The 19,184-nt window shown below is 40.3% G+C and overlaps 1 pseudogene; it reads left to right on the top strand.

Moving 5' to 3' along the window:
• The first annotated feature begins 11,486 nt into the window (after positions 1–11,486).
• LOC101843766 lies at positions 11,487–17,803 on the top strand (annotated as a pseudogene).
• The last annotated feature ends 1,381 nt before the right edge of the window (positions 17,804–19,184 follow it).

The following is a 19,184-nucleotide window of genomic DNA, read 5'->3' on the forward strand; positions in this document are numbered from 1 at the left end:
TGTCCCAGGAATGGTGCAGTTGTGCATTATTCAATTTCCATGAGTTTGTAAGGTTTCTGCAATTTGTGTTGTTGTTGAATTCTAATTTTAAAGCATGGTGGTCTGATAAGATGCGTGGAGTTATTCCAATTTTTTGTAGCTGCTGAGGTTTGATATGTTGCCAAGTATGTGGTCGATTTTTGAGAAGGTTCCATGTGGTGGTGAGAAGAAGGTATATTCTTTTTATGTGGATGGAATGTTCTATAGATGTCTGTTAATCCCAATTGTGTCATAACTTCTATTAGATCCTTTGCTTCTTTGTTGAGTTTCTATCTGGTATTCGTGTCTAGTGGTGAGAATGGGCTGTTGAAATCTCCCACTATAAGTGTGTGGGGCTTTATATGTGATTTAAGTTTTAGTAATGTTTCTTTTATGAACATGGATGCCTTTGTATTTGGGGCATGGATGTTCAGAATTGAAATTTCATCTTGGTGGATTTCGCCTGTGATGAGTATGTAATGACTTCCTTCATCTCTTTTGATTGATTTTATTTTAAAGTCTAATTTGTTAGATATTAGGATTGCTCCCCCTTCATGTTTCTTGGGTCCATTTGATTGGAAAATTTTTTCCCAACCTTTAACTCTCAGGTAATGTCTGTCTTTGAGGGTGAGGTGTGTTTCCTGTATGCAGCTGAAGGATGGGTTCTGTCTTCCAATTCATTCTGTTAGCCTGTGTCTTTTTATGGGTGAGTTAAGGCCATTAATATTGAGGGATATCAATGACCATTGATTGCTCATTCTTCTTTGATTTGGAATGGTTGGTGGTGGTGGAATTACATGTGGAATTTCACCCCTTTGTTCTTTTGGCTGTTGGTAAAATGGCAATATCTAATGCCTATGTTTTTCTGGTTGTAGTTAACATCCTTGGGTTTCAGTTTTCCTTCCAGAACTTTGTGTAGGACTGGGTTAGTGGATATGTATTTCTTGAATCTGGTTTTGTCATGGAATATCTTGTTTTCTCCATCTATAGTGATTGAGAGTTTTGCCGGGTATAGTAGTCTGGGCTGGCATCCATGGTCTCTTAGTGTTGGAAGAATATCTATCCAGGACGTTCTGGCTTTCGGAGTTTTCATGGAGAAGGCAGGTGTGATTCTGATAGGTTTGCCTTTATATGTTACTTGGCCTTTTTTCCTTAGCTGCTCTTAATATTCTTTCTTTATTCTGTATTGGGGTCTTGATTATTATGTGGCGAGGGAATTTTTTTTTGTGGTCCACTCTATTTGGTGTTCTTTAAGTTTTGTGTACCTTCATTGGCTTGTCTTTCTTGAGGTTGGGAAAATTTTCTTCTACCATTTTGTTGGATATACTTTTCTGGCCATTTGAAGTGGCTTTCTTCACCTTCTATACCTATTATTCTTAGGTTTGGTATTTTCATGGTGTCTAATATTTCCTGGATGTTTTGTGTTGGGGATTTGTTGGACTTAAGATTTTCTTTGGTTGATGAGTCCATTTCTCCTAGTGTATCTTCAACACCTGAGATTCTCTCTTCCATCTCTTGTATTCTCTTGGTAATGCTTGTATCTGTAATACCTGACCATTTGCCCAGCTTTTCTATTTCCAGCCTTTCTTCAAATTGTGTTTTTTTTATTGTCTCTATTTCAGTTTTCAACCCTTGCATCTTCTGGTAGTAACCAACCAATATCTACTTGGATTTAAGAAACATTCTATGAGAAGGAACCCATGACCTATGCATGAGGCCAGTAACCTGAGACCATAGACCTAGGGGAAAACCAAATATTACTATTCTTCTTAATAAATGAAGCTATAAAATGACTCCTAATGATAATCTGCTATACTCTGATAACAATGTTTTATTCAACCATTGTTGAAGAAGCTGCCACCTGCAGTAGTTGGGAGCAATTGCAGAGACCCACACAAGAACAATGTACAGAGAGTGAGAAACTTTGCAACACTCATCCCTAAATGGGATGTCTCTAGTAAATTCTCTGTAGAGAAGCCTTTTCCTTGCTAGCTTCTTTGCTCTTTCCCCACCAGTTGCCTGGGCTCTGCTGCGTTGTAGTCCCCAAATAACGCACAAGACACTGTATTAATTATGAAGCTGTTGGCCTTGCTTGTTTCTTACTGGCTAGCTCTGACTTAAGTATTTATCCCATAATTGTTAATCTAAGTATTTCTCTTACCAGACGGACATCTTACTTCTCTGGCAAGCTACATTGTGACTTCCTGTGTTTCTCCTACCCAGAGTCCTCCTCAACTCCTAGTCCCACCTATCTTGCTTCCCTATTGGCCAACAGTGCTTTATTGACATATACACAGGACTTCCCCACCAACTCTCCACCTCGGGTTTCAGGGGACACTATGGAATAGGAGGCATAAAGATTGTCAGGGTCAGAGGTGATGGAGGACACCAAAGAAAGAATGCCTTTTCAATACAGCAGGACCAACAAACACATGAACTTACAGAGAGACTGTGACAACATGCAAAGGTGTGTGCACAGTTCTAAGCCAAATTGGGTCTCAACACTGAGAAGAAGTGAATACAAGTCCCTGTCCCTCACCAAGACACCACCTACAGTGACTGCTGCTCACAAAGGAAAATTACCTTTCTTCAATGGAGTCTCGCTGGGTATAAAAATCACACTTAAGGGTGGACTCCATGCCCACCAGTAGATGGCAAACACAAAATGAATTCAGTGGTATTTGGGAAAGGTTGACTCACAATGCTTTGTGTGGGCTTTTCTTCTTTTCTTTTCCTCTTACATGTCTTTTGATTATATTTACTGTTTTTGTTTTCCTGCTTTTATGGGACTTTTATGTGTGCTTACATGTGTGTTGCTGTGTTCTTTGAGCCTTTTCTTTTCTCTTATTTTCCTTTTCTCCTATTTAATTTGTCCTGGTTTTGTAGAGTTTGTTTATTTTTATTTTACCTTATGTTATTATTGTTTTTTATTATTATTATTTTCATTATTACTATTATTTTGTATCATTATTTGTATCTAAAGAGAGAAAAAGAAAGGTATGAATTTGGGTGTGTGGGTAAGTGGGGAGAGTATCAGATGAATTGAGAGTTGAACCTGAAATTAGAATATATCACATGGAAAATATATTTTCTTTTTTTCAAGCACAGACAACTTGAATGATTTATTAAAAGTAAGAGTTGTTTAGGGAAAAATGAAAATTATAAGCATGTCTATAGAATGAAGTACAACCTCAAGTGTTAAAAGCTTAACTAAAATCAATTTCATAAAAATCATCATTTAGAGCACTCATAAATAGTAGTACTAGTAGAGAAAAGGAAAAAAAATGAGAGGAGGCAAGAGCATGATCAGGACCCCCTCTCCTATGATATAGGAATTCATAGAAAGTAAAAGACACAAACCTGACCAAGAACGGATGCAACAAAAAGTAACTGGGAATCACAATTTAAAAACATAAAACCCAAATGCTCATATCTTAAATGGATTAATCCTGATGTTACCCCCACCTCCCAGATTCAGGATGAAATATGAGTCAAACACAGGTAAAGCTGTAAACTTTCCAAATAGTTCACACTGGAAAGTCAGCATCAGGAAAATGTTTTTCTGTTCTCTTAATATACCTAATGACATGATAAAGTAGTATGTCAAAGAAGAATTTATGCAAAGCATATTTTTAAATACCCAGCAGAATATCATGCATTGTTATTAAGTGCATTTTGAAATGATTAGTTTCTCAGCCTCCTGGTGTTCTGAGTAAGGGCAGTTCACCACAGTGGTTGTCAAGCTGCCCTGTTAAGCTCCTGACAACAAAACCAATGTTTCCTTCACCAGCTCCTGGAAACCATAGTCATATAAACACTCCAGTTTCTGGGAAGATTTATCAAAGAATTCCACATCATTAAAACTATCTTAAAAGCATAGATCCTGTCCATTAACAATGAGAATATGCAGGGCAAACAGGGTAGGATGCTAGTGTGCTCATGATTACATAGTGCCTTCTCTACTTCTCTCCTTTGGCTGCTTTACTATCTAGAAGAAGCTCTTCTCAGTTATATCTCCATATAAACTGTTACAGCCTTTTTGTAGGATATGGTGAACATTTAATGAATCGAACAATTTTTGCCTGTATAGAGTATGGATTTTGGTGAGCAGAGAAGTGGAGAAGGTGTGAGAGGAGATAGGGGAAAACCATGATCAGAATACACTGTAAGGAAAAATATATTTTCAAATTAAAATTTTTAAAGATAGTAGCCTTGTTGGAAAATGTATTAGAAACTGGGAATTTTATACCCTTTTTATTAATCCATTGTGGTCTTCACATCATGCATCCTAATCTCACTCAACTCCCCATCCTGTTGCTTTTGTAAAACAAACAGAAACCTCAGCATGGAAGCTGTGGTGTGACCAGTGAGTCACAGAGTATACCCTTTAGTCTATACATCTTTACTTGTAAGTGTTCACTGCAATGAGTCATTGTTATGGTTCTAGGCCACTGGATTCCAATACCCTATCAATACTTGACCCTAACTGGGACTCCTCCTGGATATCCTGTTGTCCTCTGTCATAGCGATCCTGTAGCTTTGGATCTGCAGGTCTGGCATGTTCATTTACTCCAACAGTTCATAGATGATGTGAATGTTTGTGCTGGGCTACCTCATAGCCCTGATTCTAGGCCTTGGTGGTATCTCGTGGTATCAGCTTTTCCCTCATCATTGCCACCTGGGTGGCTTTCCAGCATTGCCTGAGCTAACTCACCCAGTGCAACAGGGAGCGATGAGTTGGATCAGTTCTGTTGGTATGTCTACAGAACCAGCTCACCTGAACCTTTGTCAACAGAGTCAACTCTAGCGTGCTCCCCAGGTGACATGAAGAATCTGCTATCCCTTGTTCTGCAGCTAGTGAGAGACAGGGCCAACTCTCCCAATTTGTGACTCTGGGGTAAGCACTCACACCTGCTGCAGGTGGAAAGGGGGGCATCTTTTCTTTGCACATGTCATCACATAGTAGACAAGGGGGAGCAGTGTCAGCTCTTCTGTTCTCTCTCAGGCCCTCTGGGCCAGCTCAACTACACCCCCATCAAGAGGGTCAACTGTACTCTATTGCCCAGGTGAAGTACAGGGCAGATCTCCTGAGTGAGGCTACCAGTGAGGAAGGGGCAATTCCAATTCTCCCACTCTTGTGACCTCAGGGCTGACTCTCCCACCCACCATAGCTCCTCACCTGTTGCACAGTATAGCACCTGGGGTATGGGACCATATCTCCCACACGTGTTTGTGGAGCCAGATAACCTCCCAAGTTCAACAGGGTCAGCTCCACTATGCTGCCCAGGCAAGGTGCAGAGCCTGCTTTTCTGAGTGTTTCAGGGGAAACTCCCACAAGACATTCAGGGCAGCTTTTTTCATCTGGAGTAGGTACAAGGAGCAAGGAGAAAGGTGTTGTCTTTCCCACACACAGGCCCCCACTGAGATAATGGAAATTTTGGCACAGATTAAAACTATGAAAGCAACCAAGTGGAACTGATAGAAAAACTCAACAGCATGCTCAAAATTTTCATTAAAAGACTAAATTTCCACATACAACATAGGAGAGGATAGTACACTGACACAACTGGAGAGAAACTATCCCAACTAAAACTCAAAGAAGTTTAAAAAACAACAACTGAATATCTGAGATCTGTTGAACAATATCAAACCTTCTAGCATAAAGAGTAATTATGTTCATGCATAAAATATAGTACAGGTTCTACAAAGACTATAGGTAGAACCCCATTGAATAATTCTATAGCTCCTTACCACATCTAGGATATACAGTACGTGAATATGAAGTGGAAAAAGAAAAAGAAGAAAACAAAGAAAAATATGCAAAAACAAAAACCTCAGCACAGGAACTGTGGTATGGCCCAGTGAGTTATGCAGTGTACCCTTAGTCTACATATTTTTACTTTTAAGTGTTCATTGCAATGAATCAGCAGTGTGGGAGGCAATATCTCCCTGCATCAAGAGTGCAATATATATTATGTATATATATTATGTACATAATCTCAGGCACTCAAGCACTATTAAGAGGTGTGGCATTTTTGAAGTAAGTGGGGGAAATATGTCACTATGAGGGTGGGCTTTGAGATCTCCTATGATCAAGACACCGCCCAGAATCACAGTCTACTTCCTGTTGCCTTTTGATAAAGATATACCCAGTACCATGTATGCCTGCATGCTGCCATGTTCTCCCCATCATGATGATAATGCACTCCAGCTCTGAAACTGAAAGTGAGCAACCCCAATTATAAGAATTGTAATGGTCATGTTGTCTCTCCCAGCAATAAAAACACTAGTTAAGACATAACTTGCTACTAGGGACTTAGTTGTGATAGATCTGACCATGGTTTCATTTGCAGGAATTTGGACTTTGGTACTTTGGATTAGGAAATCAGTGGAATGATTTAAACACTGCTTAGTGAGCCATACTAGTAGGAGCATGAAAGGCAGTGGTACTAAGAGTTATTTGAACTCCTGGAGACTGACTCCAGAGATTTCAGAGCAGAAAAACTTGAGTATGCTGCCTTTTTGCCCTTCTCTGAAGAGTCTTCCTGAGGCTAAAATAAAAAGGTTTTGTTAATTACCTAAGGAAATCTCAAAACAGCCTAGTATTGATTCTGTTATTAGTGGTAACTCTAATGAAGATTTATATTGCAAAGGAGCAAACTAAGCAGGGTAAATTACAAACTGTAAGCACTGAAGAGAAAAAGAGAGCACCAGAAGTGGAATGGAACTAAGTCTTGTGTTCAAGGATATAAACAGATTAAGAAAAAAATAAAGGGAGTGGCCACCTCTGGACGAGATCCCACCATGCTAAATTTCCAACGTGTGAAAAGGAATTAAAGAAAACTTTAGAGCTGGGTGTGGTGGTGCAGGCCATTAGTTCCAGAACTTGAGAGGCAGAGTCTGGCAAATCTCTGATTTGGAGGCCAGTCTGGTCTACACAGCAAGGCTCAGGAGAGCCACGATTATGCAGTGAAAGAAAGAAAGCTTCTGAAGATGTAACTGAATGAACAAGCAATGTTCTGGCCCCAGGAAGCAGCAGAACTTGGATATCACAGCCATGTGGTTCTGGAGTTAAAGATAAAAGAAAGGGACTATGGAATTTACCCCACAACTAAGGAAAACCACTGGGGCCAAGCATGCATCAGGGATGTCCCTGAATGGAGGTCTGGAAAGGCCATTTCCTGAGGGGATAAGTGTGAAGTCTGAGTTGCCTTGGGGATCCCAAGATGTTAGAGTTGCCAGAACTATGGGATACCTGTCTAAAAGAGCTAGTAACAGGGAGTGGAACCAGTCTAAGAGAAAGAAATGTGCTGTAGTGAACAAAGCTGAAAGGAGTTAGAGATCTGAAGAGTGTTTTGACATCAATCATAGAGATGCAGAGCTTGAAGTTTGCCCAGCTGCTTTTCTGTCTTGCTTTGGTCCAGTATTTTCTCACTATTCTCCCTTCTCTATGTATTGAAACAGTAATGTATATTCTGCATCACTATATATTGGAAATATGTGATCTTTTTATTTTGGTTTATATGGGATTATAGTTAAGAGATTGCATGAATTTCAGAAGATTTTTTAACTTTGGACTTTTAAATATTGTTGAAACTATGAGAGCTATGAGGACTTTTTATTTTAAATAGCTTGTTTTACATGTCAATCCCAGTTCCCTCTCCCTCCCCTCCTCCCGCACCCCCTCACCATCCCCCCCCCAGCCTCCCACACTATCACCATTTCCTTCCACATAGGGGATATCTAGAGTCTGTCATTTCACTCAGGGCAGGGTACAGGCACTCCCCTAAGAGTCCAGGCTGAGAAAGCATCCCTCTTTGTGTTATGGACACACGATGTCTGTTTGTATGCCAGGGATAAACACTGATCCACTGTCCAGGGCCCCATAGGTTGCCCAGGCATCCTCACTGACTCTCACATTCAGGGGTTCTGGATCAGTCCCATGCTGGCCTCCCAGCTGTCGGTCTGGTGTCCAAGAGCTCTCCCCTGTTCAACTCAGCTGTCTCTGCTGGTTTCACCAGCCCATTCTTTGCTAATTTGCTCACCACTCCTCTCTCTTTGTCACTGGGTTCCTTGGGTTCAGTTCAGTGTTCAACTGTGGGTGTTTGCCTCTGCTTCCATCAGTCACTGGATGAAGGCTCCTGGATGGATATAGACATCAAGTTCATTATCAGGAATGGGCATTTGAGGTGGTATCTCCACTATTGCTTAGCTTGCCAGTTGGTGTCATCCTTTTAGATCACTAGAGCTCACACTGTTGCCTCATCTGTCTTCTAACCTATGATTCCCTCTTCCCCCTATTCTATCCCACACTCAACCTTCCGGTTCCCCCCTTGGCCTACTCTCTCTTCCTCTTATCCCCCTCTCTTCTTCCCAGCTCCCACTCCCCCCCACCCCTTGCTGTGTTCCCCATCTGTTTAGAAGATCTTGCCTCATTCCTCTTCTCTGGGGTACCATGCATATCTCTTAGGTTCTTTCCTGTTTTCCAGACTCTCTGTCAGTCTAAAATCCATGTATGAGTGAGTACATACCATGTTTGTCTTTTTGTGACTGGGTTACCTCACTCAGGATAGTTTCTTCCAGTGCCATCCATTTACCTGCGAATTTCAAGATTCCATTGTTTTTTCTGCTGAGTAATACTCCATTGTGTAAATGTACCACATTTTCTCTATCCACTCTTCAGATGGGGGGGCATCTAGGTTGCTTCCAGGTTCCGGCTATTACAAATAATGCTGCTATGAACACAATGGAGCAGATGCCCTTGTTGTATGAACTTGCCTCTTTTGGATATATGCCTAACCCTATACAATAAAGGAACTTCAGGAGGCACACCATACCTAACTTGAAGCTCTATTATAGAGGTATAGTGTTGAAAACAGCTTGGTATTGGCACAAAAATAGGCAGGTAGACCAATGGAACTGAATTGATAACACTGATATTAACCTACATACCTATGAACACTTGATTTTTGACAAAGAAGCTAAAACTATACAATGGAAAAAAGAAAGCATCTTCAAAAATGGTGCTGGTATAACTGGGTATTGGTATGCAGTAGACTACAGATAGATCAATGTTTATCGCCTTGTACAAAACTTAAGTCCAAATGGATCAAAGATCTAAACATAAATCCAACCACACTGAAACTCTTAGAAGAGAAATTGGGAGATACTCTTCAATGAGTTGGTACAGGAGACCACTTCCTGAACATAACACCAGTGGCACAGACATTGAAATGGGCAATTAACAAATGGGACCTCCTGAAACTAAAAAGCTTCTGTAAGGCAAAGGACACAGTCAACAAGACAAAAAGGTAGTCCACAGAATGGGAAAAGATATTCACTAACCCCACATCTGACAGAGGGCTAATCTCCAAAATTTACAAAGAACTCAAGAAGCAAGTCTCCAAAACACCACAGGATCCAATTAAAAGGTGGGGTACAGAACTAAATAGAGAATTCTCAATAGAGGAGGCTAAAATGGCCAAGACACACTTTAAGAAGTGGTCAATATCCTTAGCCATCAGGGAAATGCAAATCAAAACAACTTTGAGATACCATCTTACTCCTGTCAGAATGGCCAAAATCAAAAAAACCAATGACAATTTATGCTGAAGAGGATGTGGAAAGAGGGGAATACTCCTCCACTGCTGGTGGGAGTGCCAACTCATACAGCCATTTTGGAAATCAGTATGGAGATTCCTCAGGAAAATGGAAATCAATATACCACAAGACCCAGCAATTCCACTCTTAGGCATATATCCAAAAGAGGTTATGAGGACTTTTGAGGCTGGTTTAGATTCATTTTTCATTATGATATTATTACTAACTTATGGGAGCCAGGGAGTATAATGTAGTAGTTTGAATATAATTGACCCCCATAATCTCACAGTAAGTGACACCATTTAGAGGTGGGGCCTTGTGGAAAAGTATGCCTTGTTGGAGGAAGTGTATCACTGTGAGGACTGGCTTTAATGTCTCCTATGTCCAAGATACTATCCAGTCTAACATCCCACTTCCTGTTGCCTTCTAATCAAGATGTAGCCAGCAACAGATCTGCCTGCATAATAATATGCTAACCTTTAGTTCATGAAGATGATGGACTGAACCTCTGAGATTGTAAGTGAGCCATCCCATTAAAGTATTGTCTTATAAGATTTGCCCTGGTCATGTTTCTTCACTGCAATAGAAGCCCAAATAAGGTGTGTGTGTGTGTGTGTGTGTGTGTGTGTGTGTGTGTGTGTGTGTGTGTGCATGGATCCAGGGTCCAGGAATGAGCCTGGGTGTATGCACATGTGTTTATTTTGGAGTGTTGTATCCTAACCCAAAGCCTCATATAAGAAATTTTACCAAAATTACATAATACATTTTAAGAGAAAATCTTATGGCCTGCTTCCCTCCTACCCCCTGAAAAGAAATTAAACTGTTCTTTACAACTCCTTAGGAACTATAACTGTACCCTCTCAATTAATTTTTTTTTCATTTATAAGAGTTGCCATGGTCATGATGTCTCTTCACAGCAGTTAAAACCCAAACTAAGACAGAAGTTGGGATCAGGAGTGGGATAGGCCTAACCTTACTTTTGGTTGGAGCAATATGTACTTTGTGTAAGGAAAGCAGAGGAATATTTTAAGCATTCTTTAATGGACTACACAAGTAGATGCATGAAAACCATGGCACTGATAGTGATTTGAAATTACAGGAGCTGGGTCAAGTGTTTTCAGAGAAGAATGGTAGTATAAGGCCTAGAGACTTGTCTTGTGATACTTTGGTGGAAAACAATAATGGCTGCCTTTTGTCCTTGTCTAAAAAGTCTGCCTAAAACTAAAGTGAAGAATTTTGGATTAATTCCACTGGCAGAAGAAATCTCAAACAGCCTAGTATAGACTCTGTTGTATGCATATTAGAATTGAGCTAAATGTATCTGAAAAGATAATAAATGATGCTTCACTTTTGTTTTGTTTTTTTTCAAGACAGGGTTTCTTTGTATAGTCTTGGCCATGCTAGAACTAGCTCTATAGATCAGGCTAGCATCAAACACAGAGAGCTCTCTGCCTCCTGAGCACTGTTTGTTAAAGGTGTGTGCCACCAATGCCCAGCTAAATGAAGCCTCTTGGTTTTATTCCATAAACAATATTTGTTCAAGAAATTTATTGTATAGACAATCAATAGTTTAACACCATAAATTAAATCATAAAGGCTTACCAAGTAACAAGGATATCTTTGCATATCTTATCTTTATTCAAAGTTTCAATTCTTAGAGGCATACAGATGCAAACAATAATAAAGATTGAAAAAAAAGACAAAATCCAGAAAAAAATAAAACTCTTTGACCTGTCCTGCGTATAGTGATAGAGATAAAAATCGCTACAGGTAATAACTTATTTTGAGAAAACTAAAAGTTGAAATCCTATATTTAGGATTACATACACAACACATATGCAGAGCTATCAGTAGTCATCACACTAGAGATGGGCTGCCAATGGTTCAGTCTCAGTAAGAGACAAGGAGAATTTTGGAAAAGGTAGGTAGATGGAGTCTGCCAGAAAAGTTGCCATGTGAGCCACCAAAGGAGATAGAGGTCTGGTCCCTTCTCCAGTATGATAATACCTCATAGAAATACTTAGATTAATAGAAATTAAGACAGAGTTAGCCAATAAGAGTCCCTAGTCACTGGCCAACAATTTTATAATTAATATAAGTCTTTCTGTGTTTACTTGGGGCTGAAGTCATTGTAGGAATAGGCTGGCAGCACAGAAACATTCATCAGCACTGTGCCACTGGAGTTTAGGCAAGCTGGCCTTGGGACATTTCAATGACCTAAGTTATAAAAGGAAAATGGTAAGCCTGATGGCTAGTCCCTTGGGGAATTTTCAAATGGTACATTTCAACAGCTTTTTGTACTTTACTCTTACTTAGAATTTCTTCCACAGTATCCCAGTAATCACTCTGGTTTATGTGGGGCAGTGAAAAGGAACTGCAATGAAAAGATGAGTCTAGAACAGATTCTGAGACCACTAAAATATGTTTTTCTTTTTTTGATTTAACATTAATTTTTATTGATTCTTTGGGAATTTCACATCATGTTTGCTAATCCTATTCATTTCCCAGTCCCTCAGTATCTGCCTCTCACCCTTATAGTGTCCTCCCAAAGGAAAACAAAAATAGAAATAATAAAATTAAGATTAAAAAATTAAAATACAAATAGGAACATTAAGAAACAAGCAAACAACAAAACAAAACCAACCAACAAACAATAAATAAATATGCTTTGCTCTTCTGTCTTCCCTGCCTCTCTATCAACTCTTCATTTGTTTTGGTGGCATTGGGAGCTGCTGTGTATCAGGCAGCACATCATTTTGTCCAGATAACTGCACTTGCAAATGTTCATTGTTTAATATATTGTTGGTCAAATTCAAGGCCTCAGGTTTCTAGTACATCATCAATACTGGACCCACACTGAAAGGCCTTTTGGATATCCTGCAGTTGCCCTGAGTCATACACATCCTGTGGCTATGGTTCCATTGGACCAGTCCCTTCAAAGTCTCCAGCAAGTCAAAGATGGGATATATTTTTATGAGTGCCCACTAAAGCCCTGGTTGTGCGTCTGAGTGCCCTGAATGTGTGTCTGTGTGATAGCTGGATTGTTCTAACAGGGCCACAGAGAAACCCCCTTTCAGGTGAGGGGTAGAGCCAGCTCTCCAACACTAGTGGTAAAGGGTGGTAGAGCACAGGTCTCTTATTAGGGGGTGGGGACAGTTTTCCTGGGTGGGGGTCATCAGGGTCCATTATCTCATAAGGCCAGTGAAGGGCTGAGCCTGCTCAGCACAGCCCTTGTATTTTAACACATGTTTCAATACATGGTTCCAATGTGCCCCTCTGATATCACAGGGCAACAGACATCAACGCAGATACCAGCTGCAAGAGGTTCATGGACCAAGACATGGTCATTATCAGCAGCTTGAATCCAGATACCATCATGGTCCCAGGTAGCAGTATAGGTCTTTCAGATCAGCATGGACCCAGAAGCAGTACGGTTCCCTGACTTCCATGATCTTTGATGGTAACAGGAGCCACAGCCCTCAATAGAGACCGTGACTATGGTAGAGCCATGGACCCAGACATGACCCTTGGTTACAGCTTAAGTCCAGACATCTCCATGGCCCTAGGGCCAGCTCAGGTCACTCAGATTGGGATGGCCCCTGTGGTGGCATGGCCCCTGGACAGCAATATGGCCTCATGTGGCAGTCCAGACCTAGGAATCTCCATTGCCTTCAGTGGTAACAGGAGCAACTGACATGAACAAAGACTGTGGCTGCTCAGAGCCATGGACCCAGACATGTACCTTTCCAAAAGCCCAGGACTGGTTATCACTATGTCTGTGGGTGGTAAGCAGACCTCCCACATCGCCCTGTTCCTAACCAGCCCCAGCCCTCCCCACAGGACATGAACCATATTTCCTCTTTCTTCTGCACTTCACCATATATACTCAGGCACCATAATGGCACCTAACAGCCTGGTGCTCAAGGCTCATAGATTTTTCTCCCTGCATAGGGTAAATGGCTTTGGGTGGATAGGTATGTCTGTCTCAGTCTGCTTGATGCTTCTAAATATACATTTTTGATAGTTAGCCCTAGTATAGAAGAAATGCCAAGTATCTGTGTAGTACTTAAACTACCTGGTTCTAAGACTCAAGATAGAAGGAAGGAGAAGAAGAAGAAGAAGAAGAAGAAGAAGAAGAAGAAGAAGAAGAAGAAGAAGAAGAAGAAGAAGAAGAAGAAGGAGGAGGAGGAGAAGGAGGAGAAGAAGAAGAAGAAGAAGAAGAAGAAGAAGAAGAAGAAGAAGAAGAAGAAGAAGAAGAAGAAGAAGAAGAAGAAGAAGAAGAAGAAGAAGAAGAAGGAAATCAACACAAATTGTTCTACTTCACTGGGTGAATGAATACAATCCTTAAACCTATTGAAGAATAACTGCCTATGGAATTGCATTGAATATTTATTACTGAGATTTGAAACATTTAACTTCCACTAAAACAGAAAATGAGTATCTAGATATATGAAATATTCCTATCCATGACCACTCATTTACCTATAAGCCAGCATCTATTTATTGAACATTTGCTTGTACCTAATACTAAAATCTATGCAAAGATATGTAACATTCTCCTAATGAACACAGTCTACTAGCAGAAATAAAACAAATACATCAGGATTATCATACAAGGGAAGATTACATCTTGAAAGATGTAAGAATCATGAAGTTTTCCAGTGTGAATGAAGTTTTAGTCCACAAAAAGAAAAGTTTTCTGATCAGAAGAAATAAATTGCAGAGGTATAAAAGCACAGGATTTGTTATAGCAATAATCTACAGTTATTGAGTGGAGATAGAATTATATTTTGAGGAATAAGTATACATAAAACCAGATGTTTGACAAGTTAGATGTGTATGTATAGCTCATATGAGAAGGGGTCCAGGAAACTTGGGAAAGTGAGATATAAAATCATCTGGAGAAAGGAGGAAAGCCAATAAGAAGAGGATTAATGGGTGTGTTGTCCCTTTGGGCAAATAGAACACATTCCCACCAGATACCTACTGAGAGATTAAAAGTAGTCCTTTAGACTTGCTGTCACAAGGAAACTGGGATCATTATCCATCAGCTCCCATTTGTTTTTGGCTAAGGGTTGCTGTTTTCTGAGCACTAACACCAAGATACTTCAGGCAGATACACTTCTGCAACTGAAGAAAGCCTTCAAGCAATCATACATGCGTACTTAAGGGAAAAACCCTTTCATGTGTATGGAGAAGTGGCTCCTGAAGGTACAGGCAAGCCACAGGCAGGGCGCCATCTTTAAAGAGGAGGAATCTAAAGTACCAAGTATGAGTCAATCTCACAGCCTTTGTGTTCCTTTCATCTGTATTCAAATCAGTAGACATTTTAGATCCTTGTGCACTTTGAAAGGAGAAAACTCTGTACTTGTGAAAGGAGTCTGCATGAGGCAGGAATTGGAATAGAGGATGAAATGGGCAGGATATTGTGAATCAGCCCAGAATTAGACTGGCACTAATGAAAACAAGAAGATGATGGACATGAATATTTGTGTGCAAGAGAGAGATAGAGAGAGTATAAAGATGGGGTATAACTTAAGTAAGCTTGATAGGATGAAATAAAGACAAGATGAGACTGATTACTGAAAAGTATAGGATGCAGGAGATTCAGACTTGAATTTCAGTCTGGGGAAAATGTTAGTTACATGAACAGAAACAAATAAATCCAACAGTAGGTTATTGGTGCTTCTATTTCTTATTTGAACTTTATAATTCAGAATTGAAACCCTTTCTAGGTTTGGTGTGGGTCATTCATAATTTAAAATTTGTTGTACCCATCTCTGGGTATTCTGATGTTCTGTGCCCAGACAGACCAGGATGGGGTGACAGGCACTGTGATAGCCATCAACTCATACTAAACTACAGGCTCTTTGCCTTTGGATTTATTTTTAATTTGGATTTTTGTGATGGTATTTCTCACTAAAAAACTGCAAGTTTTTCTCACCTAGGCAGAAAGAAAATTCTTCTCAAGTGAAGTTCAGTGCTTTAATCTCACTGATGATAAAGGAACTTTCATGCCCATATGCTGTCAGGACATTCACAACTTTCCTGGTTTCTGCTTATACTCCAAACGCACCTGAAAGAACATTAGGATCATCCCTCACCCACCCCCACCCCAAGTGCCTGGTGTTTCCCAGGTTTCTTGATACTGTTTGCTGGCTAGCTAGATGACTGGATGCCTCAGTAACAGGATGCCTGCATGGCTGGATAGCTAGAAGTTTGGTTTGTTTGTGACTGATAATACAAGCACTAGTAGGGGAAAACTACCAGTAGGACTCCAGTGAGTCCTCAGTAGTTTAGGAGTATGGATTGACATCAACTTTGTTTTTTTTCTTTTTCTCTTGAAACAGTAAATTATGCCCAAGGTACTTTTGTCTTGTCTTTTTGAGTTCCTTGGAAAACTAATACGACAGTGCAGAACCCTGTCAATTTTTGTGATGATAATAATAATTTGATATAATTGTGATTTATACCTTGGGGCAATCTGAACCAGTAAAGAGTAGAGTCAAACCACAATGATATACAAATACAAGTTGCGAGTGAATCTCTGATAGATGATCAGTGGGCTGGGGAAAATAGGCTAAAGAGAGTTCTTTGGGTACCAAAGGGATACTGAGTTAATTCTGTAGCTCCTGCCAAAGAATTAGCCAGCCACACTGATCTTAGACCTATAGATTTTCCAAGCATGTTCGGTTTCTTCCTAGAAGAGTTGTGACCAGAGCCAAGAGTGCCACCTACAGACACTTGATTGCTAAATATTTATTAGACACTTAGGGGTTACATATCGTTTTAGAAATCCATTGTGCAAGATCTTGAAGTGTCATGATTTAAGAAAAAGGCATGAAGATGAAGTGTGTGTCTGTGTGTGTGTGTGTGTGTGTGTGTGTGTGTGTGTGTGTGTGTGTGTGTGTGTTTGCCTGTGGGGCAGCTAGTCATAGATTCGTCCTCCATCTGTGAGTTCACTTCAGATTCTCCATTTTTTTTTAATTTTCAGCTTCCTCTTAGTTACCTGTCGATCCACAATCTAATTTCAGTTTTTAAAGCTCCTGTTTCCTGTCTAACACACACACACACACACACACACACACACACACACACGACACACACTTTTCCCTCTTTTGGAATTACAATTTTTCTTTTTTCTTAGGGATTTCGTATTTGCATGCAATGGAATGTGAATATCCATCTCCATCTCCATCTTCTAATTCCTCCCACATGCTTCATTTTCCCCTCCCAACTTCATGTCTTTTTTTTCTAACCATGACACTTCAAGATCAATGGAATGAAAAGTTCACAGGCTCCTACCCCTAGACAGAGAAATAAAGGCAACAAATGACTATGGGGAGAAGGAGAATTAGCCTCTTCCAGAGATCAGCACACTTATTGGTTGTGCAATGCAGCATGGTCAGCCCTGAAACCACAGACAACAAAAATAACTAACCCTAATTGTGTGTGTGTGTGTGTGTGTGTGTGTGTGTGTGTGTGTTAACAATAAAGAAAAAGTATCTACCACTTGAGAAGAGTGAATATCAGAGGGAATAGAGTGAGAAAATGGAGGGGAGAACGTGATGTAATTCTACTTCGATTAAAAAACACCATAAATGCTTTTTTATTCGGCCATTCTCTGGCACAGGAGGCAGCCATCATGCCCAATACTGAATGGCATGAGCCTGACGCCCCAATTCCACAAGAATTTGCAGCAGCAAGTGGGCACTTTGTTCAATCATCTGGCAGACAAAATCTACAGATGCAAAGCCCAGCAAGAGAAAGCATACCACATTGCCGCTTGCCCCATATCAAGGCCATAGTGAGGTGCCCTATAATGAAAGACCACACCGAGGTGCAAGCACATGAGGACTTCAGCCTTTAAACCTCGGGGTAGCTTGTACCCATAAGAAAGTGGCTCGCGCTCTGGACCCAACGAAGTGAAACAAATTCACCGAGTCACTACAGGCCAATGGGCAGAACCTGAAAAAATACTGCTCCAAGCTCATATTTTTCCCAAAGAAGCCTAATGCTGCAAAGAAGGAATACAATTCTGCTGAAGAACTTAAACTGGCCAGCCAGCTAACAGGAGCTCTGATGCCTATCCGGACTATTTACAGAAAGGAGAAAGCCAGGCACCACGGAAGATAGCAGCTTCAAAGATTTTGCAAGTCTTCACATGACCCAGGCTCTACTCTGACATCGGAGCAAAACAGACGTGGGAAGCAGCAGGGCAAGATGTTGAAAAGAAAATGTAATACTCTGTTAGAGCATTGCAAATTTTTCCTGAAAGGAAAAAACGTATAGACAAATTAATGAGGAAAAAATCGAGACCTTAGCAAGTGTTTTGTCCTCCCAGGTATTTTAAGTAATCATCCATTAATAATTTCAAAGGAATAAATATCTAATGAGAATTTTGCAGTGGATTTAAAAGATTCTTTGAAGCATATATCGTCAAATGTTCAAACTGCACAACATAAAATTTGCTTTACCTTCACTCTTACCATAGATACTAAAACAAACCTCTATTTTAAGTAGCATAATGGGAACTGGTAAAGAAATTAATACAAAGCCCAGCCATGTCCCCTTCCAGGAAAGCACAAAACACAGGCTTAATCTCAAGCTTCAGTTTGCTTATGCATAAAATAAAAAACATACCTCCCACAAAGAGTGCATTATAGATTTTATTTTACACTGCCTCAACTGGATGTCTTAGGTCTCTCCCCATGATTATTTTTCTTCCAACTTTAACGGGAAAATAGTAAGCAATTTCTGAGCCCAAATGTTAAGATTTTACTGCATTCCAGGCAGATTCATCCAATGAACTACAGGTCATATTTTCCCTTATTAGCAAAAGGTCTTACATTAATTAAATACTTTCTCATGCTTGTCAAGAACATGTTAATTTAAAACCAAACTGTCCTCACTTCAAACAGCTTCTAGTAGAACAGGCAGAGACAATGCCCTGATCACAGGCCCCACAATTCAGGAGGTGCCAGCTCTTCTTAATGAAACTAAGGCCAGCATCCTTCTGAAACACATCATAAGGAGGAAGTGAGCTGTCATCTTCCTATTGAGTCTTCTTACCATTCGTTTACACTCTGTACTGGCTAGTTTATGTCCACTTGAACAAACTGGAGTCATCTGAGAGAAGGGAATCTCAATTGAGAAAATGTTCTGCCTTGATTGGACTCTTACCATGTCTGTTCTTCCCGGGTGCTATAAGCAAGCAGGCTGAGAAAGCCATAAGGAGCAAGTCAGTAAGCAGCACGGCCTCTGCATCAGCTCCTGCCTCCAGGTTCCTGCCCTGTTTTATTTCCTGCCATGACTTCTTCCATTAAGCAAGCCAACCCTTTAAGCTCTATACTGCTTTTGACAATGGTGATTTAGAAATCAGTAGACACCCATAGAACTCACTTCCTCCCACTCAGTATGATGACTCTGTCACAAATAAAGGGACACTCTTTGTTTTGTTTGTTATTAAATGGACCTTTTTGTTTTCCTCCCTCCACACTTCAAAATCTGTATGTCTCCCTCTCTGACTTTAAAGGTAGACCTTGGTTCACGAAGATCTGACAATG

The sequence above is a fragment of the Mesocricetus auratus genome, unplaced genomic scaffold (genome assembly GCF_017639785.1).
Source record: "Mesocricetus auratus isolate SY011 unplaced genomic scaffold, BCM_Maur_2.0 Super-Scaffold_100014, whole genome shotgun sequence".
Classification (NCBI taxonomy): Eukaryota; Metazoa; Chordata; class Mammalia; order Rodentia; family Cricetidae; genus Mesocricetus; species Mesocricetus auratus.